General features: G+C 39.2%; 1 protein-coding gene across 4 annotated transcripts in view; it reads right to left on the bottom strand.

Annotated features, from left to right (window-relative positions):
* CTNNB1 (catenin beta 1) overlaps positions 1–16,636 on the bottom strand; it is a 34,728-nt gene extending 18,092 nt beyond the window's left edge. For 2 of the 4 annotated variants that reach the window (XM_016163303.2, XM_016163304.2), the window contains exon 1: positions 16,471–16,636. The gene's annotated coding sequence lies outside the window, so the exon portion shown is untranslated. Of the gene's footprint in view, positions 1–3,788; positions 4,272–15,737; positions 15,861–16,470 lie in introns of those variants that run through there. The other 2 variants (XM_036219865.1, XM_016163302.2) reach the window with 2 other exon arrangements.
* Positions 16,637–24,270: the final 7,634 nt, after the last annotated feature.

The following is a 24,270-nucleotide window of genomic DNA, read 5'->3' as shown; positions in this document are numbered from 1 at the left end:
AGGGGCTTGTCCTAAAAAATATTTTATCCTTACTTTATTAAAATTAAACCTACATTCATCAAATACTTACATGTAAAAAAATAAAACTGAGACAAAATATAGTATATACAAGCATGAGTGGTATAACGTGTGGAAATAAAACCATGGTAAGAAATTCCAGAAAAACAAAATCACACATGAAGTTAATTCAAAAAATGATATACTAGACACATGTGAAATATGATCAAAGGCTAATATTCATATGTTCACAAAGATCAGAGGACAATCAATAAGAAAAAATTGCAAGACAAGGGCAGGACTCATCATTTCGAAGAAAAAATAGGAAGTAAGCAATAGGCAGACACGAGTTCAAACTCATTTTTTGCACATTAGATTGGTAAAGTCGAAAAAGATTAATAATACCCACTGCTGATAAGGATATAGTTAAACTGGCAGAAACTTTCTGGAAGGTAAGTTGGCTTTATCTATTAAATATAAGTGTAAATGCCCGTTTGCTTAAAAAATCTATTTTAAAAGTAGAAATGTGAATATTCACAGAATCATGCCAAAAGGTCTGAACAGGGAAGCATTCACAGAGAGAAAGCAAGAAATAACTCAAATGCTTATCAACAGAGGGGTGAATAATACTTTATCCATTAAATGGAATATCTAGTCATACACTGAAAAATATTTAAGCATCTTTTATATTTACTAGCATTGCAATAACAGTGAATAAGAGAGTCAGAGAATCAAGACCTATTTAAAAAGCCTGCATTCTACTGTTATAATAACAAACAATGAAAACAAGACAATTTAAAAAGAACTGCTATGAAAATAAGGTGAGCACAGAGTGACTGGTGGGGAGAACTACTCTAGGTAAAAGTGGGTGACAAAGAAGTGACTTTTGAGTAGAGGAGTAGGAACTAGCCAGGTAAAGGTGGGGCACAACATTCTGTGCAGAGACAAGTCCAAAGGAAGGAATGCACTATTTGGTAAAGGTACGAAAAGGCTACCAGTGTTAGCCGGAAGGGAACACGAAGAGAGGTGGGGACCAGACCAGTCAGGATGTAGAATAAAATTCAAAGTGTGCTGGAAAGCCACTGGAGTAACATGACCTGTGGCATAGGCTTTATAAAGTTCACTCTGATATCTGTATGGAAAAAATACCATGAGGGGCAAAAGCAAAAGAGACCTGTTTTGAAGCTACTGTAAATAATCCAGGTGAGAGAGTGTAGTGGATTACTATGCAGTCATTATAAAGAATGAAAAAAAGTGAAATGAAAAATTATTCAACATGTATTTAACATGCAAAGCATCTGTATACTTTTAAAGACACTGCATACATTTGCATAACTGTATAGAATATATTAGATATCAGGAATTCTTGTTCAAGAAAATATCTTACATCATTTAGCCCCACTACATGTTAGCCAGACACTGATATACAGCATTAAGGAAATGTATCTAAGCATAAAAGCTAAGTGGCCTAGAAAATGAACTCTGTCAAAGAAATGTAAAAACCACTCAGCCAGCGATTAGTACCTCAAGGCAAAAACAAATTGCTAAAAAAATAAATAAAAGAAAAAAGGCATATTCTTTGGAAAAATAACCAATATTTTTTAAAAGTGGAATAAAACTCATTGCATTTCTTTTGATATTTAGACAAAGGTCATTGTATTTAATTATAGCAATAAATTTCCTTTTTAGTAATTTGATGGATTTTCACTGTTCTTATGCTAAGAATCAACTGCATCACAAAGTAATGCCAGGCTTCTGATTAAATAGTATAATCTTTTACAGCATAATTTTAGGGTGTTGCCTTGTAGTATCGGGTAAACGTCTAATTTTGCCCTTGACATACTTAATAAGGTAGCATAATTAAATGCCTAGCAACTTCAGTTCTAATGTTTTCACTGAATCTTTCCAGCAACCTCACAAATATTTCCCAAATTATCAAATGAAAAAAACACTGACTAGCAGCAGTTAATACTGAGTATATAACATACATGAGTACAGCGAATAAACTGCTCAGTTAAAATTCAAATCCGGGTCTATTTAGTTCAGTTATGTGCCCTTTTAATCAAATACCTACTACCACCTCAAATTTATGGAAAATCAGTGTTTAAGTCAATGTTGCAGATAAATCCAAGAGAAGGGTCAGCAATTTTTAGATAAAAGTTTCCATATGTAATACTAAACAACTACATTCTCTGAACTGTGACCACAGCAAAAAACAAAAAAACAAAAAAAAAAAAAAACCAACTATCTATATCTATTTATTACTTACATTTGAATCACTACATACTCCACACTTGGACTTTATGCCTAGCTACATACAGCACTACTGCTGACAAAAAATGCAGAATTTTCAAACAGGAGTATATTATGCCAAGGCAATGGAAGATTTTATTTCAAGAATGTTTCTAGATGTTAATCTCTAGGTTCAGGCTATAGGCAGAATTAATGGCAAAAACTCAATCACTTCTGGACGTAATATATTGCTTTACATTCCATAATACCCTTCTTCTTCACTTGTTACAAAAGTCTCCCATCCCCATCATACCGAACACACTGACCTTAAGAAAAGAAAAAGAAAAAAGGCAATTTTAAAAACTCAGTGAGTGAACTCTGTGATGGCTGGGACTATACTTTTACTTCCGCATCGTTTTCAAACCTAGCACATATCGAACACTTAAATATTTGATGAATTGAATGTACCAATAGGAAAAATGTTTAAAAAGTAGACAAGTAGAATAAAAAAAAATGGAACATGGGGGCTTAGAAAGCCACCAACAATTACACAGAACCTAAGAGTCTTTTTTAAGTGCCTTTAGGACATGAAGGATTCATTTAGGAATATGTATCTCATCTAACAGAGGTCGGAAAACTTTATCTGTAAAGATAGAGATGATAAATATTTTAGGCTTTGTAGACCATAAGCTCTGCTACTGTAGTACAAAAGCAGCCAGACAACATGCACACTAACGACTGTGACTGTGTTTCAATAAAACTTTATTCATGGAAATGGCAAATTTGAATTTCATATAGTTTCACATGTCATGAGATGTTATCCTTCAATATTTTATCAGCTATTAAAAAATGTCAAAGCCATTCTTAGTTCTCAGGCCATACAAAAACTGGTGTCCAGCAATAGCTGGTCAACACTTCAATTTATTCATTACATACTTTCACTGATAACAAAGCAAAGGCCAGTGACTTTACATTTTAATTAAGCACATTAAACCTAAATGTAAAGAAAGCCCAGTAACAGAAAGGGTTTTTAAGTAGGTTTACAGGTTACTAAAAGAGGTGACATTTTTTTTTCCCCCTACAGTATTTTCAAAAACAGGTTCTGTGCAAAACAAACCTAGACCACATGGCATATGAAAGCTCTAAGACCATCTATTTGGGAAAAATATTTCAGGCCATTAAGACCAGGTATGTGCTAAACGAGAATCTGCCCCCACCCTCACCCCCACCCCCCGTTATCCACAGATAAGTTCCAAGATCCCCAGTGGATGTCTGAAACCAGACAGTTACCAAATCCTAATCCACTCCCTCAACTCTGCCGGAAATGTGGCAGCAGCTTCTTCATCAGCAGACGCAGCCTCTCCAGTTATTTTTATAGTTTCGTTCCAAACCTATTCATGGCGTGGGGTCACTGGGTTCAGGGGACCCCCTGCTGAAGTCTTCGTACAGACTCGACGCTTTCGGGAGCAGCACGATGCCATCTATCAGAACAGGCTTTCTGTTCATGTATTCCAAAAGCAAAGCCACGCCTTTTCCATCTTAACTAACTAAGCACTTACCACACACTGCGCCGTAACTTTTGGAGTTTGAGGTGTGACAGCAAACCAGCACATATTTCTTTTTCCTTCTTTACAATTTCACGGGCATAAGATTCGTCCTCACCGCGGATCCTAGCAACATCAGCATATGATTTTTTTTCTTTATTAAGTCAAGAACTTTCACCTTTTTTCACTGAAAGGAGACACTTTACAGCTTCTCTTTGGCACGTCTGAAGTGCCAGCATCACTACTCTTGTGCTTTAGGGCATTAAATAAGGGTACTTTAGCACAAGCGCTGCGATACTGTGCGTCCATCAGATAACTGAAATGGCTACTAACAGGCGGGCAGCATATACAGAGTGAAGATTCTGGACAAAGAGATGATTCACGTCTTGGGCAGGATGGAGCAGAGAGGGACAGGATTTCATCGCGCTACTCCGGAAGGGTGTGCAATTTAAAACTTACAAATTCTTCATTTCTTGAATTTTCCATTTAATATTTTTGGATGGTGATGACTGCAGGTAACTGAAACTGAAGACAGCAAAACCACAGATAAGGGAGACTACTCTGTATAAGTGCCTTTAAAAAATCTTTCTTTACTATAAAGATTTCCAAACTTGCTCGAAGAACCCTTTAAACTGGCAACCAGATTCTTCCAACAGTTCTAATCTTGAACTTTAAAAAATACAGATATCTAGGTTCCATCCCCATGGTTTCTATCAGTATGCCTAGGGTAGGACTCTGGCATTGTATTTTTTTATTCGAAGTGCAATATAGGTTGCTGACACGGCCCCAGCAAAGGTCTACAGCTGTAGATAAACTGTATGATCCAAATCTACGTCTAACATTAGTCAGTAACGTAAGAACAAACAAAACAAACCTGGCTCCACAAAGCAACCAGCTCCTTGAGAAGAATCTATTCATTAAGACAACATAGTTTTTCTTTCTTTAGCAGACTTCTGCCCCCACCATGCATATCGAGTTTATGTTTCTCTCCCAAACAGAACATTTTACAGCCTTTACAGCCTCACCATAGTAATGTCTCATAACTATGAGGCTCTTTTAAATTTAGAAAGAGTAAAGGAATACTACAGAAAGTAGAGTGACCTACGAAGCATTTATTTTCAAAACGTGAATGCTTCGTTATCTCAATACGAAGAACTTCAAGAAACAGCTCTAAATCTGCTCTATTTTGAGTCCAACAACACACAGATAAATGAGTCATAACCTGAAGCTGTATATGAATGCCCCACTGGTGATATTATGTTGCTTTCTCAATTCACAAAATTGTGATGTTAAGAGATTTTCTGTTCCATGAGAAAGCTTTCTCACAATTCTTTCGTTTACTCAATAGTTTCATGACACAGCAATTCCAATAGCGTAAATGCAATGTATGTATAGATTTCATTCATTTCTTCGACAAGTTTTTATGCAACTGCTATATGCCAGAAGGTGTAATGGATTCTGGGTATACAGTGGTGATGAAAACAGAAATGGTTCTCGTATTCCTGATAAGGAGACACACAACAACTGAACAGATACAAAGAATGGTAAGTGTGTAACTAAATAAGCAGAAGAGTGGAATGACACAAGAACAAGAAGCTGCTACTTAGAGTGGCCACAGGCTTCTTAAGGGTAACCTTCAAGCTGAGACATGAAGGACATAAAAGAGCCAGCATGCCACGAGCAGAGCAGGTACATTCCAGAAACAAGAAACAACATGTGCAAAAGTCTAGAATCATAAAAGGCCTAAGCATCTTTTAACACTAAACTCTGAGAGGGTGATTCGATTACAATGGGAAAGGACGAGTGTAACGAGACGGGGCTGCAAGCACACGGCTGGACCTGCAGGGCTCTCTCCCCGGCCGTTGGTGAAGAATGCGTTTTCATCCTCGGTGCCACTGGAAGTCCATGAAAGGGTCCAAGCAGGTGAGCAACGAAATCCTATTTGAGTTTTTAAAAGCTGTTTTTGGCTACAACGGAAAAAACTGAAAGGAGGCAAGAAAGAAAGCAAGACCATGTCCACAGGATATCTTTGTCAGGCTGTGAAAGGGAACAGAGAACTAAATGGAGCATTAGCTTGAGGGAAACAAAAGCTGTCCAAGTCTAGAATAGTCACTGATTCAACAAAATTTATTGAGCACCTATAACTTCCAGACACTGTTCTGAGTACCAGGGATATAAAATCAGGAGAAGACCCTGAGAGGAGGAAAGAACAAGCAAGTAAACAAACGTTATTTCAAAGAATGATTAAGTGCCACAAACCAAATAAAAAAGAATAATATGATAAAGTAAAACTGAGTGAACATGAAGACCTCAGTGTAGAAGCGATGTGTGACATGAGCCATAAATGACAAGAAAACCACCTCTGCAAAGGGCTAGAACATATTGGTATGCTACTGGGAATGATCCAAAATGAGGGGATAAGAGTGAACAGTCATTTACTCAACACGTATTTACGTCATCAACTACTATGTACCATGATTCCGGAGACTGGGACGAAAGCAGTGAAGTAAACAGAAATTCCTGTCTTCCTGGAGCTTACATTCTAGGAGGCTAAGAGGGGAAAAAAAGTAAAATATCTATTGTGTTAGACAGTGATGACAACTAAGGAGAAACATACAGCAAGAAAGCCAAAAACGAAATAGGAAGTTAGGGAAGGACTATGATTTTAGTAGATAGGATGGCAAGGAAAAGCCTGAAAGAGGTGAAGAAACAAGCCACAATATGTACAGAGAGTGTGCTTGATCAACTGGAGGAAAAACAAAAAGGCCAGCATGGGTGGAGAAAAGAGTAGTAGTCAGTGAAGACGATGGTCTGAACACATAGGAGCCTGTGCTTCTACTGAATATGATGGTAAGCCCTGGAGGTTTCTGAACAGTACGTTACATGACCTAATGCTTTGAAAGGATTGCCCTGGTACTATATTGATAAATACATTTAAAGGGAACAAAGGTGAAAGCACGCAGACCAGTTAGAAAGCCTTTGCAGTAATCCTGGCAAAAGATTCAGATGGCATGGCTATGAGGAGAAATCGTTAAGACTGCAGGTACATTTTAAAGGGAGAGCAGACACGATTTGCAGACAGGGTTTAAATAGGGGGTGTGAAAGAAAAGTGAGTCAAGAACAGCACGGTTTTAAGTTTAAGTGGGAAAAGGGGTGCACTAGGTGCATAGGAAAGACTAAGAAGGAGCTGGAGAGGAAATTGGGAATTCAGTTTTAGACATATTAAGTTTGAGGTACTTAAGACATCCAAAATGTTGAAAAAAATAATTCGTAATTAGGATATAGAGTTCAGGGGAGAAATTCAGGCTAGAGATATAAATTTAGAAATAGCAAGTAGATTAAATACTATTTGTTTAAAGCTAGGATACTAAGTGTATTTAGAAAATAAAAGAGAGGTCCAAGGACTAAGCTTTCAGCCACCCCAACAAAGGTCAGAGAGGTGACAGAAAAAACAAAGGAGACTAAGAAGGAACCACTAGAGAGGTAGGAAGAAAACATGCTAGCAGGCTTGGTGGCATAGAAACCAAGTGAAAAAGCATTTGAAGAAACTGTGCCAGATGCTACTAACAGGCTAAGTGAGATGAGGACTGGCAATTTATAATGTAGTCACTGAGACGGGCTCAACAGGAAAGGGGAGAGAGTGCATATAAGCAATCGTTTTAAGGTGTTTTGTTGTAAAGAGAAGCAGACTGGGGTGGTGGTTGCAAGGGAGGACATAAAGAAGAGATATTCATGTTCACATGCTCGGAGAGCCAGTAGAGAAGGAAAAATCACTGATGTGAGAGAAGGGAAAATGACAGGATAATATTCTTGACAGCAAGAAAGGACGGGATCTAGTGCACAAATGAATTGACTGTCCTTATCTTGGAATACTACGTTTCATTGGTAGTGACAGAGAAGGTAAAGGGCACAGTCACAAACAGATACAGGAATGTGCAGGAATTCTTCCAATTATTTGATATGCTTAGTGAAACAGAAAGCAGTGGCATTACATGGGAGAACGGGGGAGGAGATGTTGGAAGGTTTGAGAAGAAAAAGTATATATAGTCATAAAGGAGGGTGAATTAACAGCCCAGGACCAGTGGGCATGAAGCAAGGGAGGAACGAGGCTGTTGAGAGTATATATGAGAAAATGATTATGATTCAACATGAAATTTCAGCTGTGCAGAAGGCCGAGGGTACTGAAAAGTTTAGATGGACCGATAAGACTTCAGGTCCCAGTGGGACTGAAGGGCTGTTGGAACTGAAGTATTTACTAGAGGAATGAGAGTGAGACACTTGAAATGAGACTGGGGAGGGAAGTAGTCATTAGCTAAAGAAAAAGTATTCCAGGATATGACAATGGGAGTGTGTGGCTGAATCAGAGAGAAAAGTACGATCACTGGAGAAGAAATCAAGAAATTAAGAGGCCAGAATATTGGAAGCATCCTCTACATGTTACTTAGTATGCCAGACCACAACAATCTAATGAGTTTGTGCCATATTATAAATCAACATACTAACTGCTTCTTTCATAAAAAAAAAGTCTTGCTACAAAAAAAGTCAGCTGAACTAAATAGTGAACTTAGTTATTTAAATGCTGGCAAACTCCTTATAGCAATTTATCCTGGTAACAAACAGTACAAAGGCCAGATGACATTCTGTAACGCTGCTCTACAGGGACACTGATATCACCAAAAATCATTAATTATAATAGAAATAAAGAAGACAGTGAGCCAGGAGCTAGTATGTGTTCAAGAAAGGAGAGGATGGACCCAGGATAGTTAGTGGATGGCTGAAACGCAGGGGGAGTGGGTGCTATACATGAGAGTCAAGCTTGAAATTCTGGAAAGGAATGGTCAAGCAGCAGCAATAAGGAAGGAAAAAGACACTTTACTTCTTGGTTCAGCAGTAAAAGGTGTGCAGGAAGAGAACACATGTGCCACTTGAGAGAGCAAAAAAGGAAGTAGCATTATTAGGGGAGAAGCTAGGTTACAGGTGGAGCGAGAAAAGGAACAGAACATTCCCAGAACAGACTGAGAATAAAAGGGATTTGCTGATTACTGAGTTCTAGAAAGCACAATGAGAATGATTTCGGGAATGATAAAAGGTGGGAGATGGAGACCCAAAAAGCGATGGAATTAGAATCTGGAAAGGATAAGGAGAATACAGAAGAGGAAGGTACAACTAAAGGAACAAAATCCTTGAAAACATACACTGTCAGGACTGACCTCTTACCAGAATCTAATTCTTCCTTCATTATAAAGATGGACCCTCGATGCATACTGCGTATAAGGTGAAGGAGTTACTGCTTAGCTTCCAATGGGGGGGGGGGGGACTACTTTCAGGAGCAAAAAGTCTTCCTGACTTAGAGCTTTCTAGAGGAATGTAATATGACCACAGGCATAATGGCAAAAGGAGAAATCTTTGGCCCTTTAGCATACAGTCAGGGGATTCTTTAAGCGTGATTACTAAGTATTCTTACAAAAAAGATCCAACTTTATTATTTCCCAGCTTCCACTAACTAGCAATACCATTTTCACTATCATTACTGCCTAAGAAGTGACTCTCAATCTTCTGGTATTCTAGGCATCTAATCTCTTAAAACTATTCTAGCCTTTAAGTTCTTCCGTTATGAGGAACAGAATGGCTAGCACTCTGATTCAGGACCCAGGAGAAATGACAGTGGAATTAAGGGAGGAAACAGTGACCTGCTGACGACAACTATCAGATACAAAATAACAGTTTTACTACATGAATGGATCACAGAGAATATTTGTAACTAGAAGTTAGAATATAAACCTTATTCCACAGCCTGTGTTTTCCAACATAAATATAATTTTAAAAATTAATAAAATTTTGGGCTTGAAAACTAAGCAAACTTTAAAATTAAACAAAATGCCAGAAAACAGGCATTATAAATCTATTTCAATAGTGCTATGTCAGCATACTATGTTTCCTACACAACACTGTCTACTTTTGCATCTAAACAAACTATTAAAAAAATAATGTTTGATACTGCTGCAGTCTTTCAGTAACTCAGAAAAGAATTCAAGAGAGCACGTCAGCACTTTCTACACTGGGAATGGAATTCCACTTGGAAACCTCCATAGTCAGTTGGATTGAAAACTATTTCCAAGAAACCCTTGTTCCTCCCTTATACATGTGGCATTCATCTAGTGTATGGAAAACTTCAAAGACAGACTCACTCTCTATATCCTTACCCCCAAACCACTTAATTATACTTAAAAGTGGGGGGAACAGTTTGCAACCACCACTCCTCAGTGCAGTAAATTACTACAATCATTTATCTTTAAATTGCACTCCCAAGAAATTTTGCAGTAAATCTAACTTTTCATATTTTATATGGATAATGTACAAAAAAATGTGTATGTATGTACAGATATCAAAATTAATTCAACTATCATAAACCCTGTTAATAAAACTTTATTAAAAGGACCCTTCAGCTTTTGCACATCTTTTACTTCCCAGTCAGGCCAAATACCAGCATTTAAGATTAACCACAGATAAGGTTTGTCTGCCATGAGGACTGATGAACTTGAAAGAACTTAAAAAACATCATCTCCCCCCGCCCCGCCCGCCCCGTTACAAATCAGTTAAAAGGAAAATATCAGTCCAGCAACATGTGAATTATGAAATCACAAATAAAACCATAGAAGTATTAGTAAAGACATTAAGAGACAGAAATAAATACTATAAAGAGACAAAACAAATACTATAAAGCTGTTTTACCCCAGCATCACCCAGTTGTTCACGTTTCAAACTGTTACCCTCCCCCCAAAAAAAAACCTTTTCAAGAAGTTCAAAAAAAATCAGGAAATTTCTAGGATATTTCAAGTGCAGTCCACTGATCAGTTCTGCTTGCATTCTACACCATAAAAATAACTGCTGCCCGAAGCACTAGCTTCAGACGACGCTTCTTAAAACTAACGTTGGCCTATGGTTTGCATTTTCAGCTCAGTTTGCCATTTAAAAATGTAGTCTGAGCACTAAACACCCAACTTTGCAAACTCTGGAAATGAAAAACTTTGCCCTAGCAGCAAAACAGATTTAACCAAATCTATTTATTTTGGTTAAATAGATTCAACCAAAATCTATTTAATTGCCTTCATAAATTTATTCTGACCAAACAGCAGTATGCCGTTAAGTAAAACTATATTCAATTAATTTTTCATTTCTAAACTTTGTTTTTAAATTTTGGATCTAGTCTGATAATAGTTGGTCTTAGAAATGCAGACTTCGGCTGAAAACCAGTACATGATTTAAGACAGCAATTAAAGTTCAGGCAGACATGATTGTGTATACAGAGCCAGAATTCGTCCAGCATTTAAAGTTTGAGACTGCTTTAAAAAAAAAATACTTTAAATAAGACTATACTTAAAAATATCAAGTAATGAGCAAGTTATTTCTCCTTCTTTTCCCTGACTCAAACCAACTTAACTCCTAACCCTGAAAATGTGGTTTTCCCATATTTCACAAAGAAGTTAGTATGAACCTGCTTTTAAGTTTCTAATCTATAATCAACTGATACAAGGCACTTTCCAAATGCCTAAACATGAACCTAATAGTCTTAACGATCTTATTTCCTAAGTTATATAAATCCACAGACTATATTATCCTCAGTCATTTAGCAGAATCATCATTATTTTAAAACTGTACTCCAAATGGAATTATTGCAAGATGTTACAAACTGGCAGTATTCTGCCAATAGGTGTATTTAATTTGTGCTGAACGGTGTCTTAAAATGTGAATTTCATTCACCAACATGTGCAAATCAAGGGATAAGGGATGCACATTAATTTGGATTTCCTGCTTCTCTTAGGGAAAATAAAATCAGATGATGTGGCAACATAAACTGTATCTCCACATAATGGTAGAGCTGCCAAAGACTGGCTGCTTCAATGGGGCATGTGCTTCGTGTGCTTCCAATTTGTAGTAGTTCACAGAGCCCTGGTAACCGCATACCTGCCTGCCCCTGGAGACACTGAGTAGCCATTCTCACTGTAATGTAAGACCAACCCCTATACGATTTGTGAAAGCAGTCTTACTCTAGTCAGTTATCTTGAATGTCAAACTGTTGTATGCTATGTTAATGAAGTAGCTAATTTCAACAAATAAATCAAGTCCCTAATGACTATAATTTTTTCAATAAGTTACATGTACAAAATTTTAAAAAGAAATTTCAAATCTATTCTCATATCTCATAAAAATCTTGGAAAAATAGAAGAGAAGCTATTTGACTTAGACACAGTAAATGCTGCATCAACTTAGACTCTACTAATTCCAAATATGATCCTTTATGAAGAAAGGCAATCCATTCTGAAATAACCATTTATATAAAACAATTGAGGTATTCTTGCCTTCCTGTTTAAAAAAACAAAACAAAACAAAACAAAACTTTCAATAAAATGACCATTTGGCTTCCAAAAACTAATTTATTAGAATAGGCTCATTCCTGTTACTAATCAGAATTTAATTGGAAACTAGTATTTTCAAAAAAAAAAAAAAAAAGTTGCTTAATAGAAATAGCAACAACTTTAGCATAAGAGCATGGTTAAAGGTTTTTATTTAAAAATTTAAAGGGCAAAATATTGCTGTAATGCACAATAGTCCACAACTCTATACAAATGAGACCCTATGGTAACTAGAGCAATACATTCTAGAATTCAAAACACTGACAACTACTAGCTTTGTTTCTATCTAGAGTCTAACGCAGACATAATATACTTTAATGATACAACTGAACTGAGCACGTACTCATGTTTTACTGTAACTGATTTTAAATGAATTGACAATTCATTTCTTCAGTAATTTTTTCTGAGAATTTTAGCTTCTATAATTCATTAATATGGCTAAACATTATAATCTTTTACCCCCCAATTAGTTTGATTTTTTGGTTTGTCATTATAATATATCTAAGCAGATATGAAGTAGCTAATTTGCCTATTCAAAGTAACAAATAAAAATTTAATCCCTAATTTTACTTTGACCTTTCTCCTGCAAATATTGGTTGAAATGACATTTTCTCAAGCCGACCTTTTAATCAGCAGTATTGATATGAATCAATTATTCTAGAATTCAAAAGATTTCTAATAGATACTTTTTCATCAGGACTATTTATAAATGTATTCCACGCAAACTTGCTAGGGGGAAAAAAATCACAAGCATTACATTATATCCACTGGAGGGCACTCAACATGACCAAAGCAGGCAATAAAAACATGCCCTAACACTATTCTCTGCTGCATCAGGTTTGAGAGAGACTTTGGGAGTGGGAACGTCTCTTAAAAGATGCCCACAATTACAAAATTGAAAAAAAGTAGTTAAACTCTAAAAAGTGGGTCCTAATGTAATCGACTTTCTTTTTAAGAGCTTTTTTCCTTCAGGAGAAAGCAGATTATAAACATACTTCAAGGATAGGAGGATTCAGGCCTCAACAGAAGGATCTAGGTTTCAAACCCAAGTCAAGCTCGGTCTTGCATGAAACACAAAAGAAGCATTCTTAAGTAAATAGAGGAAATAAAGGACTTTCTCCTGGGTTTAAGTGATGAATGAAAAACGATATGAGTTAACTCCTACTCATTTTCAAGTAACACAAATCACATATTTTCCTTTCATAGAAGCTAAGAAGCAAATATTTATTTTAGCCTATTAGCCCAGTTATTTATCACATTCATAATTAGAATAATATTGCATTAACGATAGTCTGTTAAAGAATGGGAACTGATTGTGCAAAGCAGGATCCTCTTAATGAGGGTAACAAGAGGCAACAGCCTACATCCTCAGGACTAAGAAGCAGTTCCTAGTCTATGTTTACTATTTATTTTTATGATATAAAAATGTTTTAGTTAAGCTGTTTCAACAAGATGTTGTATTTCCAACAACAAAAAAAAAGGGGGTTACAAGAAAACAGCCAAGTCAATACAACTGTTTTTAAAAAACAAAGTCACAAGTCAATATGTAGCACTACAAAAAGTTGCCAATACTTATCAGACCTTTGTCCTGCTCTAAAAGCATTCATCCTTTCTGATCCCGCTTAGCAATAATGCACGCTTCCAACCAAGCTCAAAATACAAACTTTAAAACTTAACCACCTACTTATTTAATTATTGATGATCAGCAATTAGTAAACCACAAGAGAGACAAAACTGTGGACAGATGTATTGTTTCATTTCAATAACAGCAAAATTTCAACTGGCTTAATAAACTTATACAGTCCATTTCTGGGGTTTTGATTTCACTGCTACTGATAACTTACAAAAGAACTATATTCAAACTTTTGAATTCTTCACGTCTCTAGTTTCAATAATGCTTACGCTCCTCTTCTCACCCCTCCCAACAAAAAAAAGGATAAATGAAGATAATTTTCCTACGCACATGTCAAAATATCTTTAGAGAAATCTGCTGACCAGAGAAGGGAACAGTTTATGAAAACAAAAATTCACAGACAATTTTTATTTCAGTCATCACTAGTTAACAGAAGGAAGCTCGACTCACAGTAAAGTTTTAATACTGGAGTACATTTTCCTATATAATAATCTTGGTAAAGAAGTAGTCAATTAGTTCAAAAGAAAGCGAACTCTGGAAAGCTTCTTGACACTTGAACACTGTTAAACGCTTCAAAATTTTTATTAGCCACCTCATTTTTAAAAACTTGGTTTTTCCTGAAAGCTCTTTAAAATGACTTTTCTGGCCTCTGGGAGATTCTCAGGCCTGGGACTCTACAAGGACTCTAAATTACATGCTACACTAAACTTTCTCGTGCAGTTTTTTATTTCCCCCTCAAGGACCTCAGACTTAAATAGTCTCAGCATTCCTTTAATCCTTTAGAAAAGCCTTCTGCAAGATTTTCAAGTTACTTTTGCAATCACTTTAGGGCCTTGTCCTTGTACGTGGCCTTCAGAACAAAGACTAGGTCAAAGTGATGAATACTGGATGCAAATTAATAAAATTTTGTGAAAGGATGTTCTCGAACAAATCTTAATGCTAACTTTTTCTAATCCAGAGATTTTACAGGTTTAAATGTAAAAGTGAAATAAATGTAGCTGCAGCCTTAGCTCAGACCAAAAGAAAAAAAAAGCCTCCGAAGTATACTGAAGTCACTAACTTAAGCAGATACTAAACAGTAGCATTACGCAAATAACAGTTCAAGCTGTGTCTAATTTTTCCTAGAAAGATGACTAGCTAGGTAAAATGAAGATATGAGGATACTGAATATTCACCAAGTCACAATAATGAAACAGCTTCCTAAATTCCAGACAAAATACTTAATAACTTAGCGATCCGAAAAAACATTAGCCTAGACTTTATCAAAGGACAGCCGTCTCTTCAAGTTGATGTCTAGTCTAAGCCACCACTATTCATGACACAAAGCTCTCATTTCACTAAAACCACTCCTCGATTTCCTTTAGCCGACCTCTGCATACCAGCAGGCCGGTCTCTCTCCATTCACCACTTACGAACTCGGGCGGGGGGGGCGGGGGTGAGGGGGAGACCACAGATGTCTGGAAGATAGAGTATGAGACAATGCTCCCTCCAAAAGGGAACAGAAAACGAAGGAAACAACTACACCCAACTGCCAACGCTTTCAAGTTTAGCGGATTGAGAGGCGGGCTGTGAGAACTTCACTTCCAAAGTCTCTGCTCAAAGTCCTCTCCCGAGGCAAAACAATGAAAAGTTGCAATGCTTGAATTTCACTTGGGTCAATTTCGAAGCGAGGGAATTCACGCCAATGAAAACCGAACGTGCTTGAAAAATCAAGTTTCGCTACCATAAAATTAAATGAATACATTTCTACGAACGGAATTCTCGAAGCAGTCAGAGGCCGAGCCCCGCGGCTCACTTGCTAAGAAACAGTAAGTAAGGCAGTCGCCTCCGCCCTTCTCTTCTCTAGGGTCTCACACCTACGGCCACCGATCCCTCGGCAGACCCCCAGCACGCCGCACGCCGCTCTCACTCACCTACCTGCACGGCACAAAAAATACAGAAGACACGGATTGTATATGTGCAAACCCTACTGACGCACCGCACAGTTCCTCCAAGGTGGAAAGTTGCTTGGATTGAAACGAGCGCCAGTGCCAAACTCACATGGGCAGGGCATTTAAAAAAAAAAAAAAACAACTAACAATTCTCCGAAGAATTTTAACAATCCCTCCTTAAGAAAGAAGAAGAGAATCTGGAGAAAAAGTCCACCGGCCCTATGCCCACGGCAGATGGAAGCTAGGGTGGCGTCCCAGGCCCAGCGCCCGTACCCCAACTCCCCGCTGGGAAGGCGGAGCCCTCCGTCCCCAGCCCGCCCCCGGCCCCGGCGCATCCCGAGGCGCAGGGTCCCTCCCCCAAAGTCGGCCGCGGCCGGAGCCCAGACCAAAACCACGGTCCCCCCGCCCCCCGCGCCGGCCACCGAGCTCCTGGACGCGCCCTCGCGGCGCCCCCTCTCCGCGAGCGGCGCCCCCAGGTCCCCCGTGGGTCAGCGCGACCGGAACCCGGGCCCGCCCGCCGCCCTCCGCTCCCGGGCTCGGCCCGCCCCCGCCGTCTGCCCGGCGCCCCGAGCCTGCACCCCTGCTCCCTCCTCCGGGCCTCCGGGCAGCGCCGGGCCCGGCTCTCAGCCGCCGGCGGGACCGCGCGCCCGCGACGAAGTTTGGCTCCGGAGAGGGAGCGGGCGCAGCCCCGGAAGGGTAAGGAAAGGAGCGCCCAGCACCTCAGGGGAACAGGCTCCTCCCGCCGCGGGAGTCCAGAGGTCCTCGGCCTGCGGTGGCGGCTCGGCGCGGGCTGCGGCTGCCTCTCGGACCCTCCTCCGTCTCCGCCTCCTCTCGCTTTCTGCTCCCGGAGCCGGGATAACGCGGCTGCCACAGACCGAGAGGCTTAAAATGGCGCCGCACAAGGACCTCTTATAAGTCGCGCAGAGTCGTGGTATCCTGCCGCCACCGGCGCAGCGCGGAGCGTTCCGCCGCGCGAGGACAAGGGGCGGGGCGCGGGCGGACGCCGAAAGTAGTCCCCGCGCCGCGCGCCGCCGTCCCCACGCCCCGGGGCCGGGCGGGGCGCCGCGCCGCGCGCTCCGGGGACGCTCGCTCGGGCGCAGCCCCGCCGCCCCGCCGACCCGCCGTGCGGGAGCTGGGGCGGCCCGAGGGGGGTTCTGCGGAGGGAGGCACCGGGATGCTCTGCTGTCCCGACCCTGACGCCCCCGCCCCGCGCGCGCCCGAACCGGGAGAGCCGACGCGGGGGTCGCTGCGCGGCATCTCGGCCCCCTCCTTCGGGGGCCCGCACGCGGCGGCCGGCGCGAGTCCTGGGCGGGCGGAAGTTCGAGGCCTGAGCGGCGGAGGCGGAGGCGGCGGCGCTTCTGGCTGCCGTCGCCGCCACCGCACCGCTGTCGGTCTCGGGGACTCCGGCGGGTTGGAGCGTCCGCCGTCGTGGCGGTCTGGGCCGCACACCGCATGCACGACGTGGCTCCCAGCCGAGCCCACACCACCCCAAAGTCCTCCACTGTCCGAGTCTCGGGCCCCGCATTCCAACCGGCTGGCTGCTCAGCCTGAATCTAGAAATGAACCGCCGGGCGGTGCCGCCCGCGGTCCCCACTCTCGAGGGCTGTGAACTCTCGTTAGGATGGGCGCCTAGCCCGTAATTCAACAAGTCGTTATGAGTGCCCTACCGTGAACAAGCGACTGATGGAAATGGATTAGCTGCAGAGCCCTCTCAGGTTACTTCCCATAGAGTCCGTTCTTACCTGGTTCCACCGTGCTACTAAGTATCAACAGATTTTGGGGAGGTTCTTTGGAGAACGTGCAGTTCTGCGGTATTACTTATTTGAGAAACTGGACTATGTTGTTTGTGAAAGGAGCTACCGATTAGGCAGCTTTTAATTTTTTAAAACTAATTTTCTACAAAAACATTTTCTAATTCGTTTGAATAGGCTGAAGTTGGGTCTTCATTTCCCTTGGAAATGTCTCCATTGCAATCCAGCAAGATTGGCATTTGTCAAAGCCGAAACAATTATAATCGATTCGCTTTCTTCAGTCTGTTATTTTATGCTTATTTTTTCTCCTAAACAATGGAGAGGGTACAAAAAGCAACGGTGAAAGTTGATCTCGAGGCTTTTATCCCCGTAATTAATGCATGCAAACAATTGGTCTTTATACATAGGTACAGGCAGGAAACCTACTTCCTCATTCACTTAGGAAGTGGGATATGTAGTTTCAGGCATAGCTAATGCTGCAGGGCCAACATGTTCTTTAAATAATTCTGTGTGTGTGTGTGTGTGTGTGTGTGTGTGTGTGTCTTAAAGGTATTTTGTCATATACAGTGGTAATGTTAAATGCTGTCACCATACCACTATGGGTCCCCTGCAGTGGAAAAAGTCCCCACACTCAGATGATTTTTGCTGAGATCCCATTGTCTAGCATGACTTTCGCATATTTATCTTTACTAGTAATTCCGTGGAAGTGTGGTGGGTGGTTGTGGTTCACTGGGCTGCTCATAATTCAAAGAGATTGGTCAGAAAAAGGAATTTCATCAAAGCAGTGTTTCTAATATAAACGTTTTCAAAAGCGTAAATAGCGTCTCTGGGTACTGGTCCTCAATTTCAAGTCTCAAACACAGAAATAAAGAATACACAGTTGTCTTCCTTAAAATACAAAAATCATATGTTTGAAATCAGATGACTAATTAATCAATATTACAGGATTTTTTTGTACGACTTTCCTTTTTTAACGTTCAGTATTTTGTAGTTCAGGTTTTTGGGGGGATTTTTTGTTTGTTTTTTGCTAAATAAGGCACACTATTAAAACTGGTTAAGAAATATTTGCACTGTTAGAACATCTACAGAATAAAAACTATATTCATATTCTATTTAGGTATCAAAATAATTGAATCGTTTTTCTATAATGCAAATATCTTAATCTAAATTTAGAATTAAGATTTTTAAATCCCTAGTAATACTTCAAGCAAACACGTTATTAAAGGAAATATTTACAACAATGCAGCAAGCTGTTTTTCCCATCAAATTTAAGTATACTGTAGAAATACTGGGTGACTAGCATTAAAACAAATTATTTGAATTTAACATTGTTCAGAATTTTTATTTGCTTCTTGCAAAAACCAAATCGTTCTGATTGTCTCACAAAAAAATATGAGATGAATATCTTCTGTGAAATGAAGAGAAATATTAGCATTAAACCAGTGAGAAATTCAAACATCAAAATACCTGATGAGTTGGTGAAATAAGTGATTTTGTAAAAACGATTCTTAAAAGTTGACTTTAGGGAATACATACATCCCCTAAAAAATACTCGGTTATCCTTTTACACCTTTTCCTTCTAGAGCCAACCAGTTGTGTTTGACATAAGTTAATCTATTTTGTGAAACTGCAAAAGACAAATAGTTGTACATTTCAGACTGTATTCCTAGAAACCAACAGTATCCCCAGCTGTTGTAACAGAGGAAGCATTACTTGTCATGATATCAGACCATTGGTATATCAAGTAGTGGCTGCATGGAACCTGAACGTAAAGCGTCCCTTCACTAAAATGCATGCTTTCGAATCACCTTTAGGCAAAGAAATAAATGCCCAGATTGTTTTTGCACTTCCAACAGAAACATTAATCCAGCCTACACTTTAAAGAAGGCCTGTTCACTTTTTGCATAGTTAACTCTATGAAATCTATTAAACATTTATTGAGCACTAAGACGACGACGAGCTTCCTTTAGATTAGGTACCTTAAATTAATATACAATTTAATTGTTAATCAGCCCTGCTTGAAAGTAAACAAAAACAGTAGCAAACAGTGAAAGGAGGGTGTGGTCTCCTCTAGTCTCTATATCTCAGTCTCCTTGGGAAGAATCCTCTCCCAGCAATAAACAATAAATCCTGACTCTCTAAGAATGCCTGTTAAAAAATATTTCTTTTGACGATCTGAAAACACTGGACAATAATCAGGATCAGCTTTCCACTTAGCAGTTCACCTAGTGGGCTATTTATGGATTGGAACTTTTGATTTACAATACATCATCTCAGAGTTCAGTGTTATCTCTTGATTTCTTTCCAGCTGAACAGGCTAAGTAGTTGTAAATACCTCTTGTCAGACTACATGGTTGGCTATTCTTGCACACAGAAGTAATCTAGGAACCCACTGGGCAAATTCGGCAGAGAGCCCCTGTGGAAAGCTCGCATCTGGTGTGCGCTGCAGAGCAAGGGAGGGGCGGTGAAGGTGGTGGGAGGCGATGGCCATGGCGGTGGCGGTGGCAGCAGCACTGGTGGTGACATTCATGGCCGCTTCAGCTATGCCAGGAACACTCTTCATGCCTGGAGTTATGTGTTCTCCAGGCCTTCATTGGTTTGACACAACAGTCCTTGCCATACGAAAGGAGTGCATTTTAATGACTGCCATGAAAAGTGTGAAGGAGAAGCAATGGAGACATCATCCATGATAATCAAAGAGCACAAAGGTATATGTATTGTCAATGTTTCTAAGAACTAAGACAAATACTGCCGTATTGCTAAGAAATTATGCTTTGGAGATATACCCCCGAACATACCACACACACACACCCACACACTCACACACACACACACACACACACACACACACACACCCCTCTGTATTAAAAATTTCAAAATGGTTGCAAATATTTCATTCACAAGAAGGTTAAAGGCGTTCCCCATCGAAAGAAGGATTAACTTACCCGAGGATTCTGGGACTGCAGATGTATACTGCGGCAAAATCCTAAATTCATCGAAAAAATCATTTCTGGACTCCAGCTGCTAAAAATAATAGAATTATAGTAATTCACGAATAAGATTAAAACAAGCCATTTTCACATTCCAGAGTGTTCAGAAAAAAAAAAAATGATTCTTTTCTTTTAACTCATTTCTTAAACAATGCAAATTTTAAAGTAGCCTTTCTTTCCAGAGCACGAAGCGCCATGAAATCGATAATTTTTGATCTTTCGGTTAGTAGGCAACATGGTGAGCTAGTGCAGGGACTGCAGGCAGCAGACATGTTCTTGTCAGCTCAAAATTTTCATATTGTTTTTGAATCCATTGAGATTCGTAGAAGTGATATCACCGTTTGTTGTTTTTGTTTTGTTTTGTTTTCTCTTAGCTGGCACCAGGCAATAGGGATGCAAACCCTCAGTTTATCGACATAGGCATGTCTATTGCTTTATATATATTAAAAACAGGGAGTCTTACTGGATCTTAAACAAAAAATTATGTAAAAGGAGTGGCTGGTGTGATTATAATCCCATCATGCAGGGTCCACGGTTCCCATTTAGTGAAATTTCGCAGAGGGCAACTTCTTAAGAACATCCCTGCTGTGCAGAGTGAAAAGCATGAACAAACCAAAGACAGAATTCATCTGTGTTTATATTTTACAAACAATGAAAAACCTACTCTTTGTACGCCTTTTTTCCCCCACCTTATTATTTCATGGAAACTGCAGTACTCTCCCTGCCCCCATCCGAACACTCACCACCCCAGCACTGCCTCTTACGCGTCTCCTTCGTCTCCTTTTTCGCTTTCACAAATTCTGCACGCGCCATCTTTGTGTGGGGTGATTCTTTGCTAATTTCAGGCACCCATTCTCTTACAAATCGGTTCAGAAATAGAAAATTATAGTGCGCTTTGGGGCTTCATTTGCCTAAATTTCTTTCAGTCTTCCCTTCGGACATAGAAAAATGAAAACGACAGGGGGTGGGGGGAGCCAAAAAAGGAGATATTTCTATTATTGCCATAACCTGTTGTATACAGTGGTGATAAAAAAATATTAACATAATAGCAACAGCTGCAGCCTAAACAGAAGCTATGAGATAATTAATGTGCTACAACAAATTAATTTGCTGCAGGTGTCTCTGCTGTGAACTGAGTAACCCATGCCATATAGTCTAAATACAATTGATTTCCCCCCACATGCTAAAACAAAATACAGAACAAAATGTCTTGTAGGTAAATATTATATATGCCTATCATTAAAAAAAAAAAAATCCTCCTCAGCCCCTGTTCCGCTGTTCCCCACCAACATATCTGAAATGGTTTAGTCATCAGTGGATAAGTGTGGGGTTGGAGCAGGTGTGTATATGCGTGAGTGTGTACATACAGAGGTGGTGGATATGGCATTTTTAAACATATGGAGTTTTTATGCTATGTCTCAGTTGGAAAACATATGGACCAGCTATAGATTTCTTTTAGAAAATATAGAGACAGTTAATATTAATGAGCTCTATTGGTTTTAAAACAAAAATCAGATGTGTTTATGTGTATAGCTAAAAGAAAAATAACAATGTTGAGCAGTTGCCCATCTGAATTAACCTTTTTTTTTTTTTTAAATCATCTATCTTACAGGAGAGGGAAATGTGTTTGTAGTGTGGCACTCTTCATCGATGTGAATGAGAGATATTTTACTCTTTACACACTGTCGAGTTGAGTGTGCATGGAGGACGGTTGCTGCTTATATCACAAGGGTGAATATCAGGGCGGGGCAGACAGGGGCCTGGAGAAGGTCACAGTGCCAGGGCAAGTGTCCACTTTTTGTTTTGCACCACTCAGCAAAAAATAACTTTGGGCACAGAAAAGTGAAGGGACATACAGATTGAATTGTTTTAACTGCTTGACTAAAAAATTCTCTTAGAATGAGGATATATAGTCATTTCTGATTTTTCTCCCAGAAATGCCTCAGAAGGACGTGACCGCTTTGTTTTCATTGCATCCTTGGTTGGTTGGTTGGTTGGTTGTTAAAAAGCCATAAAATGAGAATTGTATCAATGGTCTAAATTTTTTGAGGCTATTACTTATTGAAATTTATTTTACTTCATGATCTTAAATTTTAATTTTAAATCTTACAAAAGATTGGATTAGTTTCTTATACAATGCCTAAATTTTAATAGCCTTTTGATTTAACTTTGCAGAAATTTTAGTTCTAGGAGAAGATATAAAATTATTCAAATAGAACATTGTTCTAGCTGTACCCAGAAGGAACACTGCATTTGCATGGGTTTTCTTTTAAATATATTTTATTTCACATATCCCTTTCAGGTGGACAGCGATGCTCTGAGCCACCACCATTCTCTAAGCAGAATTACTGTACATCTGTCACGCCATTTCTCATGCAGTGACGGACCTGCATTTTATTCCATCTTTCTTTTGTTTATTCTAGAGCTTTTTCTTCATAATCCATTTTCAGATATGCTCATATTTTTAATATATAATTACAGAATTTGAGTTAAAGGGAAAAGAAAACGGAACAGAGACCATATTGTTTTTCTTTTATAAGGGGAGAAAGAAATAGCCAATTCTTTGAAAAAAATAAGAAAAGTTGACAAGTATGGAATACATACATCTCTGGAATTTGCCAGTAATTTTTATGTCGTGCCACACAAATGGAATTCTCTGAAATCATAGAATTCTATAATTACAAAATCAATTAGGGAAAAGAAAAAAATGCTTTATTTTCTGTTGCTTCAAGGTCTCGTCCATTCAAAATAGTTTTTCTTCCACCATAATTTGTATTAGAATCTAAATTGTAAGAAATCAAGATAGTAAATGTCTAATGCGCACATTCCTTTTTTCTATTAATGTTCTCATATCGTAGCATAAGGATCCCAGTTCTTTGAAGCCTTCCTCTGACGAGTTCGTTTTCAGAACCCGTATTCTTAGATCGTCAGTAAAATGATATGTTTGCAGGTTCTAAACAGTAAAAAATTGTTGTTGTTATAAGTCAACTCATTTTGGGGTGGTTTGTTACATAGGAAAAGCTAAATAATATAACTAAGATAATTCTAGGGGGTTTGTTTTTAAAAATCACATTATACTGCAGTTTTATCCTGAGCTTACCCTTGAAAACAAAAATTTCTGAAGATTTTTGATTATGCAGTCTTCTTAGTAAAATATTTTTATGTATGCACCCACTACATATATATTAATGCATATATGTAATGTAATCTAATATGTAATATAATATAATGCATATATTAAATATCCGTGAAGCTTGGCTTCTTCTTTTTTTTTTTTTTTAAGGTCAAAAGTAAATACAGAAGTTGTATTTTTTTTTTCCTTATCCCAGTAGATCCTGATGGGCACCTTTTGGGTTATAGTCATTCCACTCAGGACCACTCTTCTAAAATTCTTCAATCTTTCGCAAAATCTGCTCCAAAGCACATTTCACCCTTTCCGAATGTGTAAGATTCCTGACTTAAAACTAAACTCAGCTTTATTTACGATAGCTACTGACTGTGGCAGAATCTTTTAGCAAATTACACATTCATCTTTTCTATTAACTGATGTTAAGTAAACCCCCTTTGGTGAAAGCATCATTTGTCCTTCCAGCAAATGTACCTAGAATATTTACTGGTTTATGGAGCCCCTTGCATCGCCATTTCGTCTTGATACTTAACTCTTTCGTGTACATGTGCATGCATCCTATGTCTTTCCTTTCTTTACTTATGTTTTAACAAGGAAGTGTTAACGTTTTAACCAAAGAGGACAAGGATGCCTTTTTAACGTCAGAAGATT

Source organism: Rousettus aegyptiacus, unplaced genomic scaffold (genome assembly GCF_014176215.1).
Source record: "Rousettus aegyptiacus isolate mRouAeg1 unplaced genomic scaffold, mRouAeg1.p scaffold_m13_p_4, whole genome shotgun sequence".
NCBI classification, from domain to species: domain Eukaryota; kingdom Metazoa; phylum Chordata; class Mammalia; order Chiroptera; family Pteropodidae; genus Rousettus; species Rousettus aegyptiacus.
Note: the sequence above shows the minus strand (reverse complement) of the source record. Positions and strands in the feature narration are given on the sequence as shown.